The following is a 25387-nucleotide window of genomic DNA, read 5'->3' as shown; positions in this document are numbered from 1 at the left end:
CACAATGACAATCCCTTGATCCTTCAGTTCGGTTTTGCCAATCTTAAGGGTGGCTAGGAAGTATCCTACCTGTTTAAGTTCTTGTCCATTGCTGGCAATTAGAGTCACATGCTCATGAGGATTGCATGGTTGTAGCTGATCTTGAGACCAATATTTTTCAAACTGGGCAAGGGGCATGGTAGTCATCTGTGATCCCGTATCCAAGAGAGCAGTCAGTGGGATGTTGTTCATATTGATGGAAAGGATAGGACGGTCTCCAATGAAACGTCGGCCCCATTCAGGTGATAGTGGACCATGGTGGTGGTTGTCTCCTGGGGGTAGGTCCTCTGCCCCAGGACGGCCTAGTTTAAAGACTGGCATTCTCGTTCAACATGTCCTGGTAAATGACAACTTCGACAGATGGGCCTTCCGGATGAATCAAACTGGTCCGTGACCCTGCGACCGGGTCGGAATAACGGTCTGCATGAATACTGACGTGGCGAAGGTCGCTGCCAGTGCCGGGATGAGGGAGACCTCGGTGGTGTCAGCTGAAGGTCATCCACTTTTTTGCAAAGCTTAATTAGATTCTTTGAAAGTTCAGCGATTTGTCCTTGGAGTTCAAGGTTGGAGTCAGAAGGTTGGATCTGTGCGCACTGAGAAATGGGTTGTTGGATTACACAGGGCGGAGGTGCTGTAGAAGCTGAGGGCACATTATGCTGCTCCTCTGGCATTGTGTCCACTTTAAGGATTTGGATGGCTGTCTCTTTAAATAGGTTGAAGGGTCGGTCAGGGTCTTGAGAGTTAAGCATACGTAGTTGCATTTTAACTGCATCAGGTGTAGCACCCTCGATGAATTGCTCCTTCAGCGTGCAATCATAATTGTGAAGCTCATGAGGATCTAGTTGCGCAACCTGGCGGAGAGCTTCATCCAAGCTCAGAGCATAGTCTCTAAGACTTTCACCTGCGTTCTGCTTGTGGCTAAAGAACCGAGCTTTTAGTTCTGACAGAGTCTTAGTTTCAAATATGGCGCGCAGTTTATCAAAAATTTGCTTAACAGTTTGTTTCTCCTTAACATCCCAGGACTTAACTTCACGGAGGGCTGCTCCTCCCATCTGACCCATTAACATAGCAACCTTCTGCTCAGCAGTGAGGGGATAAACTTTGAAAGTTGCTTGCATCTTTTCTTTAAAGTCCTTTAGGGTATTTGGCTCGCCTACATAGAGTGGCAGCCATGGCACGCCTGGGTAATAAGGCATTGTGATTGGCATTACTGCAGCTGTGGGGGCTGAAACACTACACCCCTCTTCCTCATCCTCACTACTGGACCCTTGGTGTTTAAAACTGACAAAATCCCTTTTTACTTTGTTCCTAAACATACTGGCAGTACGTGGCTCACCTGCTGTTGCCTGTGCTGTAGATTCAGGTATAGCGTGCGATGCAGGGCCAAGATGGCGATATTGCACAGTGTCGCAGTCACAGATCCTTTTTCCTGCCAGCAGCTCAAGTGCCTCCCTTCTTTTTTTCAATGGCACAGCAATCCTGTTCGTGACGCCAACTGCGACCACCCCGGGAGAACCGTGCAGGAGGCTGGACTGTCACGGTGACCTTATAGGCTCCAGAACTCCCAGGAGAGGTGCACAGGGTAATAGGCAGAGTCAGTTAGATGTGACGCCAGTTGGAGTATTGAGACACCCGCTGGTCCCTGGGCTGAGATGGTGATGTGGGTGCCAGTGCTCCACTCCAACAAAGAGCTTTAGCCCAGGGCTTAGCTACAAGGAAGGCAATGTCCAGGCCAGGATCAGTAGAAGTGCTCACTGCTTTATTGTAACAGGAATCTGCTGGTCACTTGTCCTGTAGCAGTGAGCTGTGGCACAGTGGCTTGTAGCTGGCTGACACCTTCCCATGTATTAGCAGAGAGTCTAAGATGTCTGCAGGCCCATATTCTGGTCTACTGCAGGGGTTCATTTACCTTGTAGAGGTCGGTGCAGGCTGCCAGGGTTATAGCTCTGCTCAGTCTGATGTAATCCTGTCCTCTTACTGATAGTGATGGGGGCGCTGTCACACAGCTTCTCTGCCCTGCTGCTGCTATGGCAATCCTCACAACAGTGTCTGAAACACAAGATGGCCACTGCCACCCTTCTCCTTCCCTAGCTGCCCACAGAATACTACTTCCTCTCCCTGCTATGACTATTTCCTGTTCCAGCTACAGATCCACTCACTATAGTGTGTGTTGCTATGGAGACCACAGCTCACTAGGACAAGTGAAACCAGAGAACAACAGCTTAACAACATTACACAAATGAATACAGAATAAACATGACAACACATACAAACTATCATAACATGTAAGGCACTTATATGGCCAAATAACCATTAGTAACTCCTGTGAGGGGGTTACATATGAGCCATGTATGCAGATGATGATACCATGTCAAGACTGCTGTCATTCTTTTCACTGCTCACTGAGTCCACCAGGCTTATCACTTAGGGCGGATTCACACCTGCGTCTTGTCTCTGCTTTGTGGGTTTCCATCTTCTGCTTGAGAAACTGGACAGGAGACAGAAACCCGGCAATCAGTGTCCGCCCGTGAGCGTCTTCTGGTCTCTGTGGCGAAACTCATGGGCGGTCACTTTGCAAACCCATTCTAGTGAAAGGTTTCCGTCTCCTGTCCAGTTTCTCGGGCAGAAGACAGAAACGTGCAAAGCAGAGACCGGGCGCAGGTGTGAACCCGCCCTTAGTGTTAAACATAATACACAGTGAAAGATTGGGCAAATACTAAACCTAAACACTTCTAAAATAATCATTAAATAACATCTAAATAACCAGAAGTGCAATACAGCTAAACATCACGGAGCTACCATTAGCTGAATATTCCCCTGTGAAAATCATTCTTGTGGATTCAGTAAGCAATATGCAAATCATACATAAGCCAAACCTGTCTTTTCCCTATCGTGGACAAACATTTAGCCTATATTGTCCTGCTCACTGGTTCCTGAAGGATTGCTTGACACAGCAAAATACATTTAATATAGTTCCTGCTTTAATTTCAAACTATGTCTGATTTGTACAAGAAGCAAATCCGGTAAAAAGAGAAAGGTTTGACATTATTAGAATACTAAATGATTGTTATCCCAGCACATGTAAACATCTTATGAAGATTTCAGTTTTATAGTGAACCATTCAACCAAGTACATGGTATTCTGCACTCTTCTTCTCAATTTATGTAAATGTCAATAGAGAGATAAGGGCTTTTCACCACCTTTTTCAGGTGCTTATCACGGTGCATACTTGACAAATAGATTCCTTTTCATAATGAGATAATACTTTACAGCAGTTACGCTCAGGAAACTAAAGTTATTCTTATAGCATCAGAAAATTACATTATTCCCAAGTAAGGAATGTCTTTTAGAGTTTCTAGACCCTTTAAAAGTCCTACCATATACATCCATAGGATAGTGTCCATGAGCCCATCAACCAAAAAACAGTATTACTCAACCAATAGTTCTGGAGTCATATGTAGCTCCTGGGTCAAACCACTTTTCAGCTGTTGGCAGTTGACCTCACAGTAATACCGAAGCTTGGTATCTGGCACTGGTTGTTAACTCTTGGTCAAAAATCATATTACTAAGTATTTTACAGTATTCAATAAGTTCTTTACTTTAACTACACTGCTAAAAAAAAATAAAGGGTACACTCAAATAACATATCCTAGATCTGAATGAATGTTGAATGTGATTACGATTACATTACATCAGTGTTGGATCAGCCTATAATGTGTTTTTCCACTTTAATTTTGGGGGTGGCTCCAAATCCAGGCCTCCATTGGTTGATCCTGATTTCCATTGATGATTTTTGTGTAATTTTGTTGTCATCACATTCAACTTTGTATAGAACAAAGTATTCAATGAGAATATTTCATTCATTCAGATCTAGGATGTTGTATTTGAGTGTTTATTTTTTTGAGTAGTGTATTTAAAGAGGACCTTTCATCAGATCGGGCACATGTAGTTTTATATACTGCTGGAAAGCTGACAGTGCGGCTTTCCCGAACTGTGCCCGATGTAAAGCGCTATCGGTCCTGGTACCGTAGGGCTTTACTGTCAGAAGGGCGTTTCTGACACTTAGCCAGGGACGCCCTTCTGCCCAGCAGCGCCTATCGCGCTGTACTGTGTAGCGGGGAGGAACTCCCCCATCCCTCTTCTGATAATACTCGTCTATGGACGAGCTGTGTGAGCAGAGGGAGGGGGCGTTCCTCCCCAGTCTTAGAGTACAGCGTGATAGGCGCTGCTAGGCAGAAGGGCGTCCCTGGCTAACTGTCAGAAACGCCCTTCTGACACTAAAGCGCTACGGTACCAGGACCGATAGCGCTTTACATCGGGCACAGTTCGGGAAAGCCGCACTGTCAGCTTTCCAGCAGTATATAAAACTCCCTGTGCCCGATCTGGTGAAAGGTCCTCTTTAAGTGGCCCAATAGTTGTCATATTTGAAAGTGGTTTGTGATCTATGACAGATTGAGATCACAACATGGCACACTTACTGTGCCTGCTTTATCTTACTGGGAAATTTCAAGTGAGCCACAAGTCACCCGATGCTTTACTGTAACGTCCTCTGCTTGTATGAAACTCTGTAGCTTAGATTACCTCTGCAGAATCTGTACATGGAATGGCGGTATTCTAGTAAAATATAGTTATTGAACAGAATATTATTATTATTGATCCTAGGCCTCAGTAAAAAATTGGTAACAGGGCCCCTGATTACCATCCATCATCATCTGTTACCTATGGACCCCTATGGTTATGTCCTGTACAGGTACTATTAGTAAAGAGCGCTATAAAATAAGATCATTTTACCACTATAGTTTTGTAACTGAACACATATGTAATTTTACATATACATTTCCTTTTCTCTTGTCATCGTTGTTATGCCAATATGGTTCTTTAGTCAAGAGAACCTTATAGACCATGTAAGCAAATACATTAAATTATTTTCCTGCCACTTAAAATGTATTGAATCAATATCCGAACATCTTGGAAATGTTAGAGATTATGAAGAAATACAGAGGTGTTCTGTATTATTATTATCATTGGATTTTTGTATGTCGGGGAACACTGGAAAGCTGACAGCTTCAGCTAAGCCTAATGTTCGTCTACTGACAATCATCTGGCACAGGAAGAACATTCTGCAGTGACATGATCATAAATTAACTTTCATCATTGCTGTAATCTCTTTAAAGTGGATTTTCACATGCCCATAATAGACACATTCAATTTAGGAACTTAATGAATATTGTGAAAACTCAACCTAACGATTCATTGAACAATTACCTGGAATATAATTCATTCCTCCTGAATATCACTTAGATTACAAAATGGTTGTCTCCACTGACTATGACAGACTGTCTAAAGTGGACATTTTCTTGGAAATGTAGTAAATGAATAAACATAATATGCCTCGCAAATACCCGTCAGGCCATTCATCACTGGTTCCTAACTATGCTCATTTTCCTGCGGATTTAAAGGAACTCTATAGCTAGGAATGAATAGTAAAACACAAAGTGCAACTTAATCTGCTGGATTTTCTGTAAGTTCTTGAAGTAAATCATTTTATAGACATCTTGTATAGGCAAATATAGTTTTCTCTATGAGCGCAGCAAAATGGGAGAAGTTTAATATTCTTTGTCTCTGTCTTATTAACAGAAATGTAAGTAAAGGTTTCTTGTTTCACAAATAGCCTTATAGACATACTGAGGATGGTGAGAAGACGGAAATTTGCTGATGTTCTGGGATAATAATAAAAATAATTCATATTTTTCAATTTAAATAGTAATGTGAAACAAAGATGGGTGAAAAGTAAGGAAAATATTAAAAGTAGAGATGAGCGAACAGTAAAATATTCGATATTCGTTTCGAATAGCCCCTCAATATTCAACTATTCAATATCGAACCCCATTATAGTCTATAGAAAAAAAAAAATCCTTGTTTCAGGGGATCCCATTCTTCGACTCAGGAGAGTCACCAAGTCCACTATGGCACCCCAGGAAATTATTCCAACACCCTGGAATGCAACTGGGACAGCAGGGGAAGCATGGCTGGGGGCATCTAACATGCCCAAGTCACTGTATTATGTCGGGATCCCTGTCAGCTTGTGATATGCGGGAGCTGACTTTTTCCCATAGGAATGCATTGACCTGCTTTGATTGGCCGAATGCCATACAGAGTACAGCATTCGGCCAATCAACACTGGTTCTGCCGGAGGCTCGTCTGTGAGGAGGCGGAGTCCAATATCGGACCAGAATGAAGACTGCTGTGGACCTATCTTAGACTCCGCCTCCACTGGCAGAACCAGCGTTGATTGACCAAATGCTGTACTCTGTATGGCATTTGGCCAATCAATGCTGGTCAATGCATTCCAATGCTGACTGTCTCACAGTCACACAGTTCACAGTCTCAAATTAACCGAATGTTAAATCCACCATTCGTATAAATTGGAGGTTACCTGATTTAGCCAGCCAATTACTTTTTCCAATTTTTTTCGATGCCTCTGTTGTCGTAGTTCCTGTCCCACCTCCCCTACACAGTTATTGGTGCAAAAAAAGTGCCAGGGAAGGCGGGAGGGGATATGAATTTTTAGTGTGTTTGCCTCGTGGTTTTTGTTTGGAATTGAATACCTCGAATGGCCTGATATTCGATCGAATATGTATTCGATCGAACAGTGTTCGCTCATCTCTAATTAAAAGGTTTGTAAGAATTTTTATTGTATTTTTATGATTATTGTTCCCTTATTGTAATATTTATTGTATTGTATCACCTTATATTAACTATTGCCTTTTAGAGTTCATCATGATAAATACTGTACAGTATATACAGAGTGATAATAAATATAAATGGGAAGTATTGGGGAAGGAATGAATACAGCCCACTTACTTGAACTAGTTTAAATGAACAAACGATGTTAGTTGAATGACCAGGTGTTCCTTCCATGGCTACGACTAAGGGGACGTGCCTGTCCTTGAAACGCGTCAGCTGGCTTTTCTTTGGGAACATGGAGATGATCTAACAGCAATCATGCCTGTGACATATGCTGGATTTTTTTTAAACAAATGTAAAAATAAACGCTACGTTTTAACAAAAGGGACTTAAGGAGTGGAGCTGGATTCTTTTTCACTTTTCTATATACAGAGTGATCACTTTATTAGAGACACCCGTATAGTATTTTGGTGGACTTCCATAGCAATTCCCTGTGGCACAGATACTGTACCATCCATAAGTATCAGAGAATCCATCGTGCCAAAAAAAAAAAACAAAAAAAAAAACATTTCACCTTTACTCCACTGAAAAAAAGTGTTCAATTCATCCTGCTTTGCAAAATTCTGTCCCTCACATCAGCAGGTTGCAACAAAATGTTGATAATTCTGACCAGGCACTGTTTTCTAATGCTCAGTGATACACGTTTGATGCTTTTTACCCACTGGTGTCCTTCCTTCTGTTTCTCTTAGACAGCAATGCTGCTCTAAATGGTCATCTGCTGTTATAGTCCATCCATGCTTGGGAATGAAATGAGGAGTTGTGTGATCAGGTATGTTAGGCCTGGTTTACATCTGTGTTCGGTTTTCCGTTCGGGGATTCCACATGGGGACCCCCGAATGGAATACCGTACGTATTAAAAAGCAGCGAACAATGAAAGCACACGGACCCCATAGTGTTTTTTTTGCATGGTGTCCGCACAAGCTATGCAGAGATAGTGCTTGAAGGACTTTCTTCTCCACATGACTCGAGCGGTATACCGCGCGGAAAACACACGGACCCCATTATAGTCTATGGGGTCTGTGTGCTTTCAATGCACACCGCTTTTTAATGTGTTTAGTAATCTGTTTGGGGGGAGGTCCCTAAGCAGACTCCCTGAATGGAATACCGTACACAGATGTGAAACAGGCCTTAGCTTGAGCATCAGTATTCATCCTCATTTTGACATATTTTAAGGACATTACATCAAAGTTGGATCAGCCTGTAGTGGGTTTTTCCACTTTAATTGGGGGTGACTCCAAATCCAGGCCTCCATTGGTTAAAGGGGCTCTATCAGCAAAATCATGCTGCTAGAGCCCCACATATGCGTGAATAGCCTTTAAAAAGGCTATTCAGGCACCGCTAAAGTTATATTAAACTACCCCCCCATTTTAAAATAATAACCTAAAAAAGAATGTGCTCTACTTACCGAACGTGCACCCTGGGCGGGCATTCAGGGTGTGTCTTCATCTTCATCCCCGCCTCTTCTTCCTCCGATGTCCTTCGGTCCCGTCTTCCTCCAGCGCTCGCGAACGGACAGTGATAGCCTGGGCGCATGCGCAGTAGCCGTAGTAGAAGCCGCGTGCTACTGCGCATGCGCCCAGGCCGTTTTTTAATATCAGTGTCCGCGAGCGAGCGCTGGAAGAAGACGGGACCCGAGGACATCGGAGGAAGAAGTGGCGGGGATGAAGATGAAGACACACCCTGAATGCCCGCCGAGCGTGCACGATCTGTAAGTAGAGCACATTCTTTTTTAGGTTATTTTTTTAAAACGGGGGGGTAGTTTAATATAACATTTACGGTGCCTGAATAACCTTTTTAAAGGCTATTCATGCATATGTGGGGCTCTATCAGCATGATTTTGCTGATAGAGCCCCTTTAATATATTTGATTTCTATTGATGAGTTTTGTGGGATTTTGTTGTCATCACATTCAACTTTGTATACAAATATATATATATATATATATATATATATATATATATATATTCTTCATACAGTAGTTACCATCTAATGATTTAATATCCACTAGTACTGAACTGTTAACAAAATAAAGTCCAATTTCTATAAAATGTGTGTTTGGCAGGTAAAGTCTTGAATTAAGCATGCATTGCTTCTTTTGGTTTGAACTCTCATCGCTCCAGATGACTTCTCATCAATGAACCTAAACAAGCTTTGACATAAGTGGTGACCCAATAAAACCTTGCAAGATCAGTAATGAAAGTTGTTTGATGCTTTGAGACCTCAGAGTGACATAAGGATTTTACTGAAATGATGCTGAGAAATAGCCGTGTACCGGGGCATATACTAGCAGCAATTTGTGCTCAAATATAGATGATTAACTTTGCTGCCTTCTTTGACAGTGTGGCCTTAGACTCCTGAGAACTGCCCTTGGAATCTTCAGCTTCCATTTACATGGTTTAAATGCAAAGCTTCTTCAACCACACGTAGGTAAAATGAAATTATCTTCCACTAGGATATTCCTTATGATAGGTTGGGTTAATACAACATGGCAAAGATTAAAGGGCAAGAAAATGGATGGCGAAAACTCACAATAACATCTGAGGGTTTATGTATATGTGGCATCATACAAGAACACTCCTTTTGGTAAGATGATGGTATCTGATGTCTAATATGTTGGTAGTTAGATAACCAGATGTGTTGCAATTCAGCTCTGCTCTTTACTTAGAAGTAGTTCAGGCCATGAGACAGGCTGCACAGTAATACTGGGCTTTAAAACTTGCAAAAAGGAACCTTATTGCTGTACAGAAGATCTTCGCTGCCTATCAGTAGGTAACCTGGTATACATAGTTAAAGTAAGAACTGCATTACCCCAATAGTGTTTAAAACAAGAAAAGTTATTGCCCTGGGAAAGAGGAGTCAGATTAACCCCATATTTGCCACAGCAGACAAGGAACGCTGAATAGAGGAGGGAGTGTAGAGCATAGGCCGCTTTTGTATGAACATGTAGAGAGCTACGGAGTAAATATTGTATTCTTAAGAGACTGTGTCTCCATGTTATTTATGACTGGAAGATTTGTCTGAGTAAACCATGTTGCAAGCAACGCCTGTTTCATAGAGGTGTGCAAACTTGTTAGAATTTGCTTTGTTTCGAGTTTGGGTGACTCAGGGCCCAGATTTGTTTCAGGTTAAACAAGTTCTGTACAAACCACAACTTAAATTGGCTTAAAGCATAAGGGATAACAGTCTCCACGCATCTACTGTATCTGTCCAATTTCTTTCCTTCGAAGGCAAATATAGCCAAAGTTATGCCAAAGTCTATATGACATGTTTATGAAAAAACAGAAGGTAAGCAGCGGATGCAAACTCCGAGGTGACACTTGCTTGTACATTCAAAACACTCCAAGAATTATACTTTTTTTTTTTTTGTGAGAAAAGGTGCTTGCCCATGGTTTTTTAGACACACATGCAAAAAAACAATGGTTTGTTAGAACAAAATAACCTGTGTTGTTGACTTTTAAGTATTACAGGATTGTTGTAATTTGGTGAAATATTTGTGGCTTTGAGCCTATTTAACCCCTTAGCGACCCTTGACGTAACTGTACGTCATGGGTCGCATGGGGATGTATAGAGCGAGCTCACACGCTGAGCTCGCTCCATACACGGCAGATGCCGGCTGTATCATACAGCCAGGACCTGCCAATAACAGCAGCGGTCGGTGCCCGAGCCGATCGCTGCTGTTAACCCTTTACACACTGCGGTCAAACGCGACCGCAGCGTGTAAACAGCGCAGGCGGCATGGGCGCCGCCATGTTTCCCCGATCGCCGCCCTCCTGAACGTCACATGAGGGCGGTGATCGGTTGCTATGACAGCCGGAAGCCTATTGAAGGCTTCCAGGCTTGTCTCTGCCCGAGATCTATTAGACGATGCCAGAGGCATCGTCTAATAGAAGTGCTGCGATTCTGCTATTCACTGCAGTACTGTAGTATTGCAGTGAATAGTATGAGCGATCAGACCCCCTAGGTTTCAAGCCAAAAAGCGTTTTTTTCAACACTTTGCCTCCTATAAAAAATTGAATAAAAAGTGATCAAACCATCAGATCTTTCCCCAAATGGTATCAATAGAAACGTCATCTTGTCCCGCATAAAAAGACACCACAACCAGCTCCATACATGGAAATATGAAAAAGTTACAGGTGTAAGAACATGATGACACAAATTTTTTTTTCTATTTTGCAAAGTTTATCATTTTTTTAAAAGTATCAAAACATTTCAAATACTATATAAATTTGGTATCACCGCGTTCGTACTGACACGTAGAACACAGGTAACATGTCATTTGTACCAAACAGTGAACGCTGTAAAAATTAAACCCATAAGAAAATGGCGCAAATGCATTTTTTCTCCAATTGCACCTCATTCTGAATTTTTTTCCAGCTTCCCAGTACATTGCACAGCATATTGAATGATGCCATTACAAAGTACAATTTGTCCCGCAAACAATAAGCCATCATGTGACTCTGTGAACTGAAAAATGAAAAAGTTATGGCTCTTGAAATGTGAGGAGGGAAAAACGAAAATGCGAAACCAAAAAATGGCCTGGTCCTTAAGGGGTTAAAAAGGGATGAAGAATTCACTTTTTCGAAATAAATAAAAGCTCTTAAGTGATTTCTGGCTTTCTCTGCTGTCCTCTGCATTTGTTTACATGGGTAGCTTCCTGCTGTCTTAGCCTACTACTACTATGATGCATTGCAGTTCACCCCCCCTCCCATTTTCCCCACCTAGCCCGCTGACTACAAGCCCTATCTAGCTAACTAACTCATTCCCTCAACCCCCTCCTGATGCCAACATATGTACTTGTCTTTTCGTCCTGGAGATGACTTGCAGGTGCCACTGTCCCTTCTTCTGCTTCTTCACTTAGGATCCGGAACTGGTGCCTGCTCAATAGAAGTCCATCAGAAGCCTTGCATGTACAATAGAACGCTGCTTCTTTTTGGTTCTGCAGGCCTTTTACTCCACAGGCCTCCACAGTTAAAACTTGCATTTGGGTAATGACAGCCACCAAATCTAAGAAAATACAAGATTGGCCAGGACTTTCAATATGAGAAGATTAAAAACGTGTGAAAAAATATAATGCTTGACTGCAGTTATAGTGTGCAAAAGCAGAAATTATTTTGTCAGTGCCATGTTCTTTTGTATAATGACTTGAAATCTCTTAAGCAGTCACATTTTATTCTATTATCAAGGATACCAAGACACTTCTGTCAGGTTCCACATGATCCCCCCACCAATTATCCCGAAATATGACATACAGTGAAAATTTGGCAATGTTATACAAATGCTACAAATACAATACAAGTACAAATACAAATGCTACAAATACAAGTACAAATACAAATTCTACAAATGCAATACAAGTATATGCTCCTATTGTGTTAAGGAAATTGATGGCTTTTCCCAGCAGTTCTTTGTACAGAATTTAATTTTCTCTAAAATAAAGCATAGACAGAGCTATCTGCATGATATGTTATTATCATTATTATGATCATAGTTGTTATTATTATTATAATTATTATTGCTATCTGTTGTATCTTCTCATTTCACAACATCTGGGGTTATCCTGTTAACATAAAAGGAAATATGTGCATATCAATGTAGTTTTAAAAAGAGCACCATCCTGGCAAAGGAAATTGGATTCATTTAATTTTGTAATGCTAATGTGCAGCATTTAAGCCTTAGACTTTCACTATTATAATGCCATAGCATGAAACTCTCTAATGCAGATATGGTTATTTAATTGGTACATGGTGATTGCAATGTGGTTTTAATTTAACTGACCTCCAATATTGGAACACAGCGTTACACTGAATAACTCAGATATCATTTTTATGTTTTAGATGTTGTCTCGATTCCCTAGTGAATAATTTTGGGTCTCTGTATTGGAAATAATTAAGACCTTGTTAGAATGTAAACACAATATTCATGGTGTCCTCATGACAATTGCTGGAATTCATACGGTTTTTCATTCAACGTAAAAAATTGATTTCAGATGAATCTGCTGATAACAATGAGCTCATGCAAACAGTCTCTGCCCGTAATAGAGGCAAGCAGGTGGATTCACCCAGGGTTAAAAACACAGATCACACAGGCTAAGGAAATATGGATTTTCTTGTTAAACTGAAAGAAAGTATGGAGAAAGGGCAAAACATACAATGTGTAAATCGTATAATGGAGATGGAAAGTTTGAAGTTTTTCATGTTTAAATCTAAATCATTCTGGACTGTAAATAATATTATTAAAGGAGTTTCCCGAGCTAGAAATATTGACAATGTATTCTAAAGATATGACACTAATATGAAATCTGTGGGACTCAGTGATACTTCTAGCTTTTATAAACCTTTGAATGTAAAGCTTTATTCACACAGACAAGTTTCAAGGTCATTTAACAGCAGACATTTAACAGCTGTCGCATGGCTGCATTAAGGTCAATTCATATATGTGATGTGGAAGTGGGTGCAAAAAAAAATTAGATCGGAAATACTGAATTCAGTTCTGGCAGCAGCTCCTCTGCAACTGACCCATTGAATTTAGCCCAAGTGAAGTGAGTTCAGTGGCGGCAGTGGATATTCTGCGATACTGGGACCACCATAATAGCAGTGTTGGTCCCGCTATAGTTATCATCTTTTTGTCGTGACCATTTTAGTTTATCCGAGACAAATCCCAAATTGTTCAGTTTTGTTAAAAGCCAAACAATTTGGCGTATTTGTGATGAATCCAGTTTATTATAAAATGATTCGCTCTTCTCTTTTTTACTTCGTCATTTACAAAGCCGTATGAAGATTTGTCTTCTGCATAATTGTACTTTCTAATTTAGCATTCCATATAATGTATTGGGAGGATGTAAAATATTATGAATGGGGTGGAAAAAAAAATCACAGTTTAGCTTTTTTCATCTGGGTTTTGTTTTTATGGTGCTCACTGTATTGACACATTACATCAATTCCACAGTTTGGTAGAATCATGGCAATGCAAAATTTATATTGCTATAATTCCATATATAGCAAAATAATAATAATAATAATAATAATAATAATAATAATAATAATAATAATAATAATAATAATAATAAAAAAAACTTTTCAGGGAAAATATTTAATTAAATCTTCATAAAATGTAGCCTTGCAAACAATTTGTTTTGCTATTTTGATTCAGTATTTTTCTGTCTTCTTTATTGATATACAGATGTAGCAAAGTTAAACACGCTGATAATTTGCTGCAGCTTAACATCTTATTAAAAAACACAACAAGCCATTGGAATGTCATTAAGAAAGCAAAATTAATGTTCTGTGCCTATATTTTGTTAGTTGTCAATGAATTGTCAGTTAAATCTTTCAATCAGCATCAGACTGGCGGAGGATCATCCAGTGGGCCCAGGCACGACTGAGGTCCAGCGACATCGCAAAAGAAGTCTGCCGAGAGGAGGTGAGTAAAAATAACAAACATGTATGCTCCTGGATGAGATTAGAGATACCTGTGATTGGACCTCAGTGGTTGCATGGAGCTTTGAAGACATCATAACGTCAGCCTACCCAATGTGACCACTGAAGCCCAATCACAGGCCTCAGCTTTGATGTCCAGGAGAGGTGAGTACAAATGTTTGTTGTTTTTACTCACCTCCCCTGGGCAGGTTTCTTTTGCAGAAGCAAGGTGAGTATAACTGTTTGTTATTTTCCACCACCTCCCTTGGGCCTCCATTTATTATACTCTGGGATCAGCAGTGACATCTAGAATGTATGACGTCAGACACATTCTGAAGAGGAAGCCGCAGACAGCCAAGTGATGTGAGGATGCCCAGGATTGGTGAGGCAAAATGAGTATAGTTGTTTGTCATTTACCCTCACCTCCCTATGGCCTATACTGAAGAGACTCCGAGGTATAATAATAACACTGAAACACACTTAACTCGAAACAGGCTCAAAACTCATGAATATTGTCAACACAAATTTCAAAGGGTTTGCCTGAAGTGGCTCAAGGCTCTTGGGAACCTATTATACTTTGTGGAGCTACTGTGAAGCATTACATTGGGGGACTCTCTTGGGAACATATTATATTGCATGGGGCCACTTAGGTACATTATACTGTGGTGGGGAACTGAGTGTTAAGGCATATAATTTAAATTTGTGAAATAAAACCACACCAAAAAGGATACAGAATATAAGATATCTTAGCAATGTAGCTACTGCTAGGTGTAAGCATATCCTAAGGAGGCATAAAAAGGCAGATATAGAACTTCATAGATCACATGCACATCCAAATATGGCCAATTTTACAAAAGCCATATAAAGGTTTTTATATTGTGACATTCACCATCAAATGTTCCTCCATTAGGGTATAGCATCAAGACTGGTCTGAATATATGGTACCCAGTGGAGCATTGTACAGCAGACCCTGTGACTCAGTAGTATGGGATTCCAAAGGACCACATATATATACCTCCCAATTTTCAATAGAAAGAGGGACAGAATGTGCGGCAAATTTAGCCTCACCCACTTCCACTTTGATTCCACCCATTCCCATTAATTTGTCTTTGTGCCCTCACACAGTATAACACTCCTAAAGTCACCCTAACATGGTATAACCCCTCACAGCATAATGTCCCTCCCCAGTCTGTCCTAACAGTTTAAAGGGGTGTTCCCATAACTCTTGTTCTGCAGCCTGGAGGCTCTGTGCTCTCTTTACTTCCTGGATTTCTCAGCACATTGGTGGGTGGGGTTTCACTTGCTCTGCTATCTGCTATGTTTGCAGTCAGTAATGGGGGATTGGTTGTAAATGCATTACCACAGTATAAAGCTGATGTGGAAACCCTCTCCAGAACATCTGCGGTATTTTGTCCCTCTCCTACCAAATAAATATGCACTAATACATAGTAACATACACTAATACCTTTTCTTGCCACTCTGCTGTTCTGTTAGCAGCCTCAAGGAGCTGCAGGCCCATCCTGAGTAATGTCATCACATTGTGCCTACAGCTTCTGAAGCAGAGACTGGACAAATGGTGAAACAGGGAATATTATATGTAACAAATCTGAGTCCAGAAAGGCCACAGATGAGTTGAAACAAGGACATACCTCTTGTCCACTGGGATAGCACCCGGATTCCGGCACTGTCCCACTGAATCTGGGACGGTTGGGAGGTATACCACATACAGCCTAATGCACAGTTCATTCATGTGCATGAGGCCTTAAAGCTTTTGGTAATTACTTGCATAGTCAGAAAGAGTTTAAAAAAGACTGTTTCAGAGCTGTCATCCTTCTCTGTGAAAGTCCCTTCTGTGTTGCAGCAGGACGACGCTGATTTGCTATTTCCATAGATTTCCATTATTAAAGTAAATGAGCTACAGGTAATTAATGCTCAGCAATGAGAGCCAGTCTCTCAGGCACTGTAGCCATCAATGCATTGCAGACTAAACAGAAGATGTTTCTGGCAATGATAAAGCAGAGCTGTTGCCCTGAGAATTAGCGGTGTAGTCCCATTCCAGCATAGTGTGTGCATTACTTCTGCAGCTGCAGGTGAAGTTAATGAGCCGCCTGTACAACTCAGCAGCCGTTTGCTGTAAAATAACCTGGGGAATAACCAATTACAGCCTTTTTATTGTTGAATCTGGCTCAGCGCGATAAATAAGCATTGAATGTTTTTATAAAATACTATTTAGTGCTCGCAGTTTTGTTTGCATTTTTAGAACTGTCTTGGAGGATTATTTTTTGCACTATCAAAGCCATCCTGCATACATTCCAATTAGAATGTCTTTTTCAAAGAAATTTATATATAATATAATGTGAAGAAATTGGAATAAAGCCATTTTAAGGAATTTTAGTAACATATCCTATTCTGAACAGTTTAGCACAGATGACTGCACATTGTGACATACAGTACTCCTGAATTATGCCTTACATTCTACCTACCAGAATAGTGTTTTTTGTTATAGGTGGGTTTACTTACTGTCTTTGATTTCCCAGTTTCCCGCAATGTATTCAGAAATTGCTTAACCAGCAATTCCATCACCTGGGAATTGCTTAAGTTGTGATTCCGTTACACTTAACCACTTCAGTTAGATAATTGAGGTGGTCTGACAAAACAAATATAGTTCATCTAGCAAAAAACAAGCCCTCAAATAGCTCTATTGATGTATTCAGATGAACAAAATGAGTAAAACACCTATAAAACAACTGTATAAACATAGTATTGACATAATTGTACTGACTCATAGAATAATATGTTATTTAATCTTTAGCATGCTGACTCCTAAGAGCCCGGCTAGGAGAGCAGGCAAGCAATGGTCACATACATTGACAATATAGTGAATAAACAGATATAAAATACATTTATTTGACAAACATCTTATTTTCAGAGAATACCTCTTAAAGCTAAGACCCTATGTAGACAGCCGCAACAAAACAGCATTGCGGATAAACTGTGGTAGCAATGCATCGTGGTTTTTCCTGCAGCACTTTTCACAGAAAGTCTACAGAGTCTTCCACTGCAGACTTTTTGCTTCAATGATACCTATCAGGAAACTGCCAGTATTTCTGTAGGTATTATTGACATGCTGTGATTTCCAAAACCGTAATGGTTTTAGAAACAGCAGTGTGTCTGCTGCACATATTTTTCCATAAGGTGTGGATGGAATTTGCCACAATCCCATCTGGACCTTGCAGCGACTGTAAACATTATGTTTTTCTCCATGGTATTTCTGTCACAAGCAAAACTGCACCGTTAACGCCACATAGGACCCCTGGCCTGAAGGAGTTGAGTGAGCTGTGTGTAAACGAATGTCCACAAACCTCTATGAAGCAAAGTCATATTAAATGGAATGGGCCAAAATTTCTTCAGAATGAGCAACTGATAAAGTCATACAAAATATCATTACTTCAAACTTCTGAAGGCGGTTCTACAAGCTAGTGATTCATAGAGTGGAGTTAGTTTGCCACACGTAGCTTTTACATTTTGGTTTCATTATTATCATTAATAATCATAATAATTATTAATCATTAAAGGGTTTATCCAGTTTCTAATATTAATGGCCAACCCATAGGATAGGGACATTAGATCACTGAGGGTCAATACACCCATAGATCTGCTGGTCAAAGACATTTTGTGGATAACCCCTTTAAATAAATGATAAAATGGTGGAATCTATTGTGAGTTTTCAGACCTTCTTTGAACTTCAATGAAATGGGTCTATGTGGCCACCTCTTCAATATGTGGCTGGGATAGGGTGAACTCTGGAGTTACAATGTCCTAATACAACCCACAATGATACAAATTGGTGATAAACCAGAGAGTAGGTAAACTCCTTCTAGTCATTCCCCAACCAGTATTGGCAGAACTGTTATGTCCTTTGTATCGCTGTAATAATAATCTATGAATTACCATATGACTTGTTAGATTGCAGACATTTGTCATGGATTACAGATTTAGGGTTAGGTGATCTTTATATTGTGTGGTAAAGCTGTCTGCATATTCTAGTGCAGATGTGTTTGCACATTCTTCCTATGCCTTTGTTTCGGAGGACAAGCTACTGTGTCTCAGCATTTCAGAAGGCTATGTGCCTGGAATGTGCACCATGAATCTGTCTGAATTCCATTAAAAAATATAATTTGAAAAGCTGCCTAGAGCTCTGGCGACTCTACCTCCGAATTCAGTTCTGACTGGCTATAGCACTCTCACCAATATATGTTGTAGACTGCAGTATATGGGGAATTAGCCGACTAGACACAAAGCTACAGATGATATGAATAACACAGAACTAAATTGATATAAATGAAATTACAGGCTGGCACGCCACTTAGATGCTGCCTTAAATCCTTTGTGACATCTCAAAGATGACAAACAAGGACTTGTACGACGCCATCTGTCCTCATTATCCTTAATAGTAGAGTTTGTGTAGAACATGAACAAGGGAGAAATCTGAATACCTTTTCCATCACACCAAACTCCTTCTGTAGGGGGCAGAGAGTAATAAACAAATCCTCTGCTCAGTAAAGCAAGGACAGACACATTATTAAACATTAATAAAAATGAGATTTAGGGAGTTGAAAACAGGCCATGTTTATGACGGGAAACCTGAGAGTGATGGAAGGTTTCATCGTCCTAATGACACTTGATGTGTACATTACATAGTGGATGTGTTGTATTCATTTAACAAAGATCCTGCCAGCTGCAATGATAATGGATGTTTCTATTCTGCAAAGATCAAAGAAAAAATCTAAATACACAACTCTTGGATCTCAGCAAACAGCGCCTACTTTTTTACCCTGGGATTTGCCCCTTTTGAAGGCAGCTTGAAAGAACATCTCAGGCTTCACTGGAGATTTCTATACACTGGTTCTTCAACAACAAAGGTCATATGACTCTTTTTAGCTTGCAAAGATGTGTTTGTGTGTTCAGGACAGGGGTGCACCTTGAGGCGCATCATGGAATAAACTGCAGGACGGTATTTCTTTTTTGAATTCCCCACTACTTATTGCATTATTGTAAGAAGTAGCAGCCGATCCTTTTTACTCATCTGTCCACACTTGTGCAGACTGACAACGGAGTTGCTGTAAAAATTGCAATAACACAATCGTAAACGTTAAAATCACGGCCGCAAAATAACGCGGCGTTTACGATCCATGCTCCCATTGAAATCAATGAGAGCGTATACGGCCAGCAAAATCTCACACGGCGTATACGTGCCAGGTCACACAGCACGTTACTCCGTGTGAATGGGCCCATATACATACTTTTTTCACCCTAGACCTATATACTATTTATTACCACACGCCTCTTTGTGAAGCATTTACCCCCTGTTGTTTATGTGTAATTTATGTTTTCATATTTATTATCATTTAATAAAAATTGTCATTTTATTTATTGTGTTTCTTCTGTCCCTTCTTGGACATAGTCATACTTAGTTTATTTTTGAAGCAGTTGCTTTTTTGTGTGCCTTGTGTTGCAAAATTGTTGTTATCCGTGTGATTCTAACTAGTTCGTTCGGATATCAGGCTGTTCGATGTGTTCGATTCGAATCGAACATCATGTGGCAAACTCCAAAAAAATTTGATTCCCCTCCCACCTTCCCTGACGCTTTTTTTGCACCAATAACAGCGCAGGGGAGGTGGGACAGGAACTACGACAACGGGGGCATCGAAAAAAATCGAAAAAAGTCATTGGCTGCCGAAATCAGGTGACCTCCATTTTAGACGAATAGTGGATTTCAAATCCGGGTCATATGAGAATGTGAACTTTGTGACTATGAGACAGGGATAGCTGTACAGGCAGGGATAGCTGGGGATAACCTTTATTTAGGTAGGAATGTTATTAAAAATAACTTTTTGGGGCTCTATCGGGTGTGTAATTGTGATTTTTGTGAGATAAACTTTTTCCCATAGGAATGCATTGGACAGCGCTGATTGGCCAGAGTACGGAACTCGACCAATCAGTGCTGGCTCTGCTGGAGGAGGCAGAGTCTAAGATCGCTCCACACCAGTCTCCATTCTGGTCCGACCTTAGACTCCGCCTCCTCCAGCAGAGCCAGCGCTGATTGGTCGAATTCCATACTCTGGCCAATCAGCGCTGGCCAATGCATTCTATTAGCATGATGAAGTAGAGCTGAATGTGTGTGCTTAGCTCAACTACGCCGGTGGAGTAGTTGAGCTAAGCACACACATTCAGCTCTGCTTCATCATGCTAATAGAATGCATTGGCCAATCAGCGCTGGCCAATGCATTCTATTAGCATGAGCTGAGTGTGCACAAGGGTTCCAGTGCACCCTCGGCTCTGATGTAGCAGAGCTGAGTGTGCACAAGGGTTCTAGTGCACCCTCGGCTTCGATGTAGCAGAGCCGAGGGTGCACAAGGGTTCTGCTGATTCTGTATACTGATTCTGTATACTGGCCAATCAATGCTGGCCAACGCCAGCGGTGATGCAGAGCTGAGTGTGTGCCGAGCTCGCACAGCAGGGCTGACCGGCACACGGTGTAGTTGAGCAGAACTGGCTCAACACTGCTGAGTCTCTGCATACCCATAGGAATGCATTGGCCAGCCTTCGGCCAATCAGCGCTGGCTCTGCCGGAGGAGGCGGAGTCTAAGGTCAGACCTGAATGGAGACTGGTGTGGAGCGATCTTAGACTCCGCCTCCTCCAGCAGAGCCAGCGCTGATTGGTCGAATTCCGTACTCTGGCCAATCAGCGCTGTCCAATGCATTCCTATGGGAAAAAGTTAGCTTGCGAAAATTGCAAGCTGACAGGGATTTCCATGAAATAAAGTGACTTTTATGCCCCCAGACATGCTTCCCCTGCATCCCCGTGTCATTTCAGGGTGTTGGCATCATTTCCTGGGGTGTCATAGTGGACTTGGTGACCCTCCTGAGACGGATTTGGGTTCCCCCTTAACGAGTATATGTTCCCCATAGACTATAATGGGGTTCGAAACCCGTTCGAACACTCGAACAGTGAGCGGCTGTTTGAATCGGATTTTGAACCTCGAACATTTTAGTGTTCGCTCATCTCTAATTCTAACACCATTTTTTCATGATGAATTCTAATTTATGTTACTGGCTAAATTTGACCAATATATTTAGAAATTATTTAAAACAAAATAAAAAAAAGTTTCCAGAAAAAAAATGGAAAATAAGCAATTTGCCCTCTGGAGATGTCCCCCCCCCAAAAAAAAAAAAAAAAAAAAAAAAAAGTTTAAAGTTATCCCCGGGCTAATGAAGGCTCCCAGCCTGTCATCGCTATATTACTATTACGGCTGACCTATGACCCTCCGCAATAGTAATGTATAGAATTTCCCATAGACAGCAATACACTTGTATTGCCGTCTATGGGACTTGCAATCAAATGATTGCAGGTTCAAGTCCCCTGGGGGGGCTAATAGAATAGTGAAAAAAAAAAAAATGTAATAAAAAAATAAATAAAATAAAATAAAATAAATAAAAGTTGTAAATCACTCCTTTCCCTAGAATACATATAAGGGCGGGTTCACACCAGCACCTGATCTCCATTCTGCAGGTTTCCATTTTCTGTCAGCAGAAGACGGAAACAGACATTCAGTGTCCACTGGTGAGTGCCTGTAAGCGTCTTCTGCTCTACGTAGCATAACGTTTTTTGTGGGAAAAATCGCAATGAGTTGTCGCTGAGGTTTTTCCCTTTATGGGGTTGTCCAGAATTGGAAATATTACAGGGAGGCCAGGGACAGTATAAGGGCCCGTTCACATGGGCACAGAGGGAGCGGATTATGGCGCCATAATAACGTCATAATCTGCCCCCTCACAATGGTGGTCTATGGAGACCGCTAGTGTTCTTTTTTCCGCTAGCATGTTGCCACTAATGGAAAAAAGAAGCAAACTGCCCTTTCTTCAGGTGGATTCTGCAGCTCAGGGAGAACATACAAACTCCTTGCAGATGGTTATGCCCTTGGCGGGATTTGAACAACAGGACTCCAGTGCTGCAAGGCTGCAGTGCTAGCCACTGTGTGGCCCCAGAATTTTTTTTTTTTTTTTTACTTTTTATGTTATACCTTCCCTGGCCTCATCTGTAATTTGTCTTATAACTGGAAACCTCTATAATAGCATTATCAGAGGATTGCAGCCACTATTCTCTGCAATTAACCATTATCCCAGGACAGCAGTCACATAACCCATATACACTTGCTCACTGTTGTTTTATACTGTCAGTCATTATAGGAGGATTCTATCTAGAGGCAGTGGCGTAAATACCATGGTAGCATTGGTAGCCCGGCGTCAGCTGCTACCAATGCAGATTTTTTATTTCTTTTTAATAGTCCTCCAGTAGGTAACGGGCCCTATTTACTTACTGATCCTGGCTCTTGCTCATGGTCACCGGTGCTTCTTCTGCGGAGGCTGGAAGCTAGAGCTAGGTTCGGTAAGTGAGGCTGCGGACCTGTGAACCCCACAAACATCGGAAGCCCAGGGCAGGTGAGGGAACATAAAAATAAAATGTTACTTACCTCTCTTGGCTCCATGCAGGCTTCAGGCCTACTTGTGTGACACCCTTGACTCGCCCCAGTTCAAGTGACGTCCTGTTCGTCATTGAAGATGGCCGACATCACCAGGGAGTGCGTTGAAGCCAGGGAAAGGTAAGTAACAGAGTGTAATAACTGTTCATGGGTGGTCCACAATGGGACATAATACTGTGTGCAGAGGCCACTATGGGCCACTATGGGGAATAACACTGTGCAAGGACCACTATGGGATATAATACAGTGCACAGGAATACGGAGGAAGGGGGTCGATCGGGGTCTTCAGGGGGGAAGGCCATGTCAAAAGTTCACCACAGGGCTCCACCATTCCTAGTTACGCCACTGTCCAGAGGAGATAGATAGATAGATAGATAGATAGATAGATAGATAGATAGATAGAGTGAGTTACTTCAGGTCATTACTCTAACAAGCACTCCACTGAAACTGCCCTAACAAAAGTCACCAATGACCTGCTAACCGCCAAAGCCAAGCGCCATTACTCTGTCCTCCTCCTCCTCGACCTCTCCTCTGCCTTTGATACAGTTGACCACTCCCTCCTGTTAGAAATTCTCTCATCCCTTGGTATCTCAGACCTGGCCCATTCCTGGATCTCCTCATACCTCACCGACCGCACATTCAGCGTCTCCCACTCGCACACCACCTCCTCACCTCACCCTCTCTCTGTAGGTGTCCCCCAGGGCTCCGTCCTAGGACCCCTCCTGTTCTCCATCTACACCCTTGGCCTGGGCCAACTCATAGAATCTCATGGCTTTCAGTACCACTGCTATGCCGATGACACCCAAATCTACATCTCTGGACCAGACATTACCTCCCTGCTGGCCAGAATTCCAGATTGTTTAGCGGCCGTAGCCTCCTTCCTCTCCTCCCGCTTTCTCAAACTCAACATGGAGAAAACAGAGTTTATCATCTTCAACCCATCCTGTATGGCCCCTCCACCTGACCCATCTATCAAAGTTAATGGAACCACAATTACCCCTGTCCCACAGGCCCAATGCCTTGGGGTAACCCTGGACTCTGACCTATCCTTCAAGCCACATATTCAAGCTCTCAACACCTCCTGCCGCCTCCAACTCAAGAACATCCACCGAATTCACCCCTTCCTCACCCAGGAAACTACCAAGATGCTCGTCCAGGTCCTCATAATCTCCCGCCTAGACTACTGCAACGCCCTTCTCCATGGACTCCCAGCTAACACCCTCGCCCCCCTCCAGTCCACCTTAAACTGCGCTGCCCGCTTAATCCACCTCACCCCCCGATCTTCATCGGCTGCTCCCCTCTGCCAGTCCCTCCACTGGCTACCTATAGCCCAGCGAATTGAGTTCAAGCTACTAACGCTAACATACAAAGCCATCCACAACCTGTCCCCTCCATATATCTCTGAACTAATCTCCCGCTACCTGCCCACACGTAACCTCAGATCCTCCAATGACCTCCTACTCCGCTCTGCTCTCATCCACTCCTCACACAACCGTCTCCAAGATTTCTCTCGTGCATCCCCCATACTCTGGAACTCCTTACCAAGACACATAAGACTGACCCCCACAATCACAGACTTCAAGAAGGCCCTGAAGACTTACCTATTCAGGAAGGCCTACAACCTCCAATAACACTATCACCACACTGCCATCTGTACAGTCTCCCCCCTCTCCTTCTGTCTCTACCCCCCTTCCCTCATAGATTGTAAGCCCTCGCGGGCAGGGCCCTCTACCCCACTGTGCCAGTCGATCATTGTTAGTATTATATCTACCTGTATATTCTGTGTATTGTATGTAACCCCCAAATGTACAGCACCATGGAATTGATGGTGTTATATAAATAAATAATAATAATAATAATAATAATAATAATAATAATAATAAACATGACCTGCATTATAACAGTAGAAAATCTGCCTTCAATTGGTGCAATCTCTGGGATTTGCCTGTTTTTAATGTTTTCCATCTTATCTGCCAGTAGCAAGTTGGCCCTTTTCCTACATAATTCTATATGGGAAAGACAGAGTAGCAGTCAGTTTTGACTTTATATGCAAAAGCAATGATACCACAACGGTTTTGCTAAAAGCTGTTGGGTTTCTCATAGACAATCAAAAGCAAACCCTGAGACCCTGGGCATACCCACACATTTATTATACACTAGCTTCTGCCCGCAACTTCGTCTGCGTGTTGTTGGTGTTGATAATATGCCTATATTCAGCAAATTGCTTCCGTTGATTGTTTGCCTGTTTCTGCTTTTGGGCAACTCTCAAGCTGTCCTGTCGCTGAACTTGTTCCTCTCACCGTGTCTGTGATTGTGGCGGCATTTCAGCATGTCACTGGGACGCCATATAATGAGCGTGTTGTTGGCGTCGATGCCTGCTCCAGAGTTTCGGCTACTCTAACAGCCCCTTGACGCCTAGCTTGCTTAATCCTCCTCAGCTCGACTTGAAGAGAAGTCTGTTGACTTCTGGCTACCTTCATAGCTCTCGTTTTTTTTTCAAATTTTGTGACAGATTAGATTTTCTTTTTCCCAGCATGTTTAAAATTGGGAAACTTCCAATTTGGATTGAAGGGGTTTTCCTAATCTCAGTGTGTCAGCATGCTGCCTGGAGTGTCTGCTTATCACTTCGAGTATTTGCCTCCCCCTC

Source organism: Leptodactylus fuscus, chromosome 1 (genome assembly GCF_031893055.1).
Source record: "Leptodactylus fuscus isolate aLepFus1 chromosome 1, aLepFus1.hap2, whole genome shotgun sequence".
NCBI classification, from domain to species: domain Eukaryota; kingdom Metazoa; phylum Chordata; class Amphibia; order Anura; family Leptodactylidae; genus Leptodactylus; species Leptodactylus fuscus.
The sequence above is the reverse complement of the archived record's forward strand: the minus strand, read 5'-3'. Positions refer to the sequence as shown.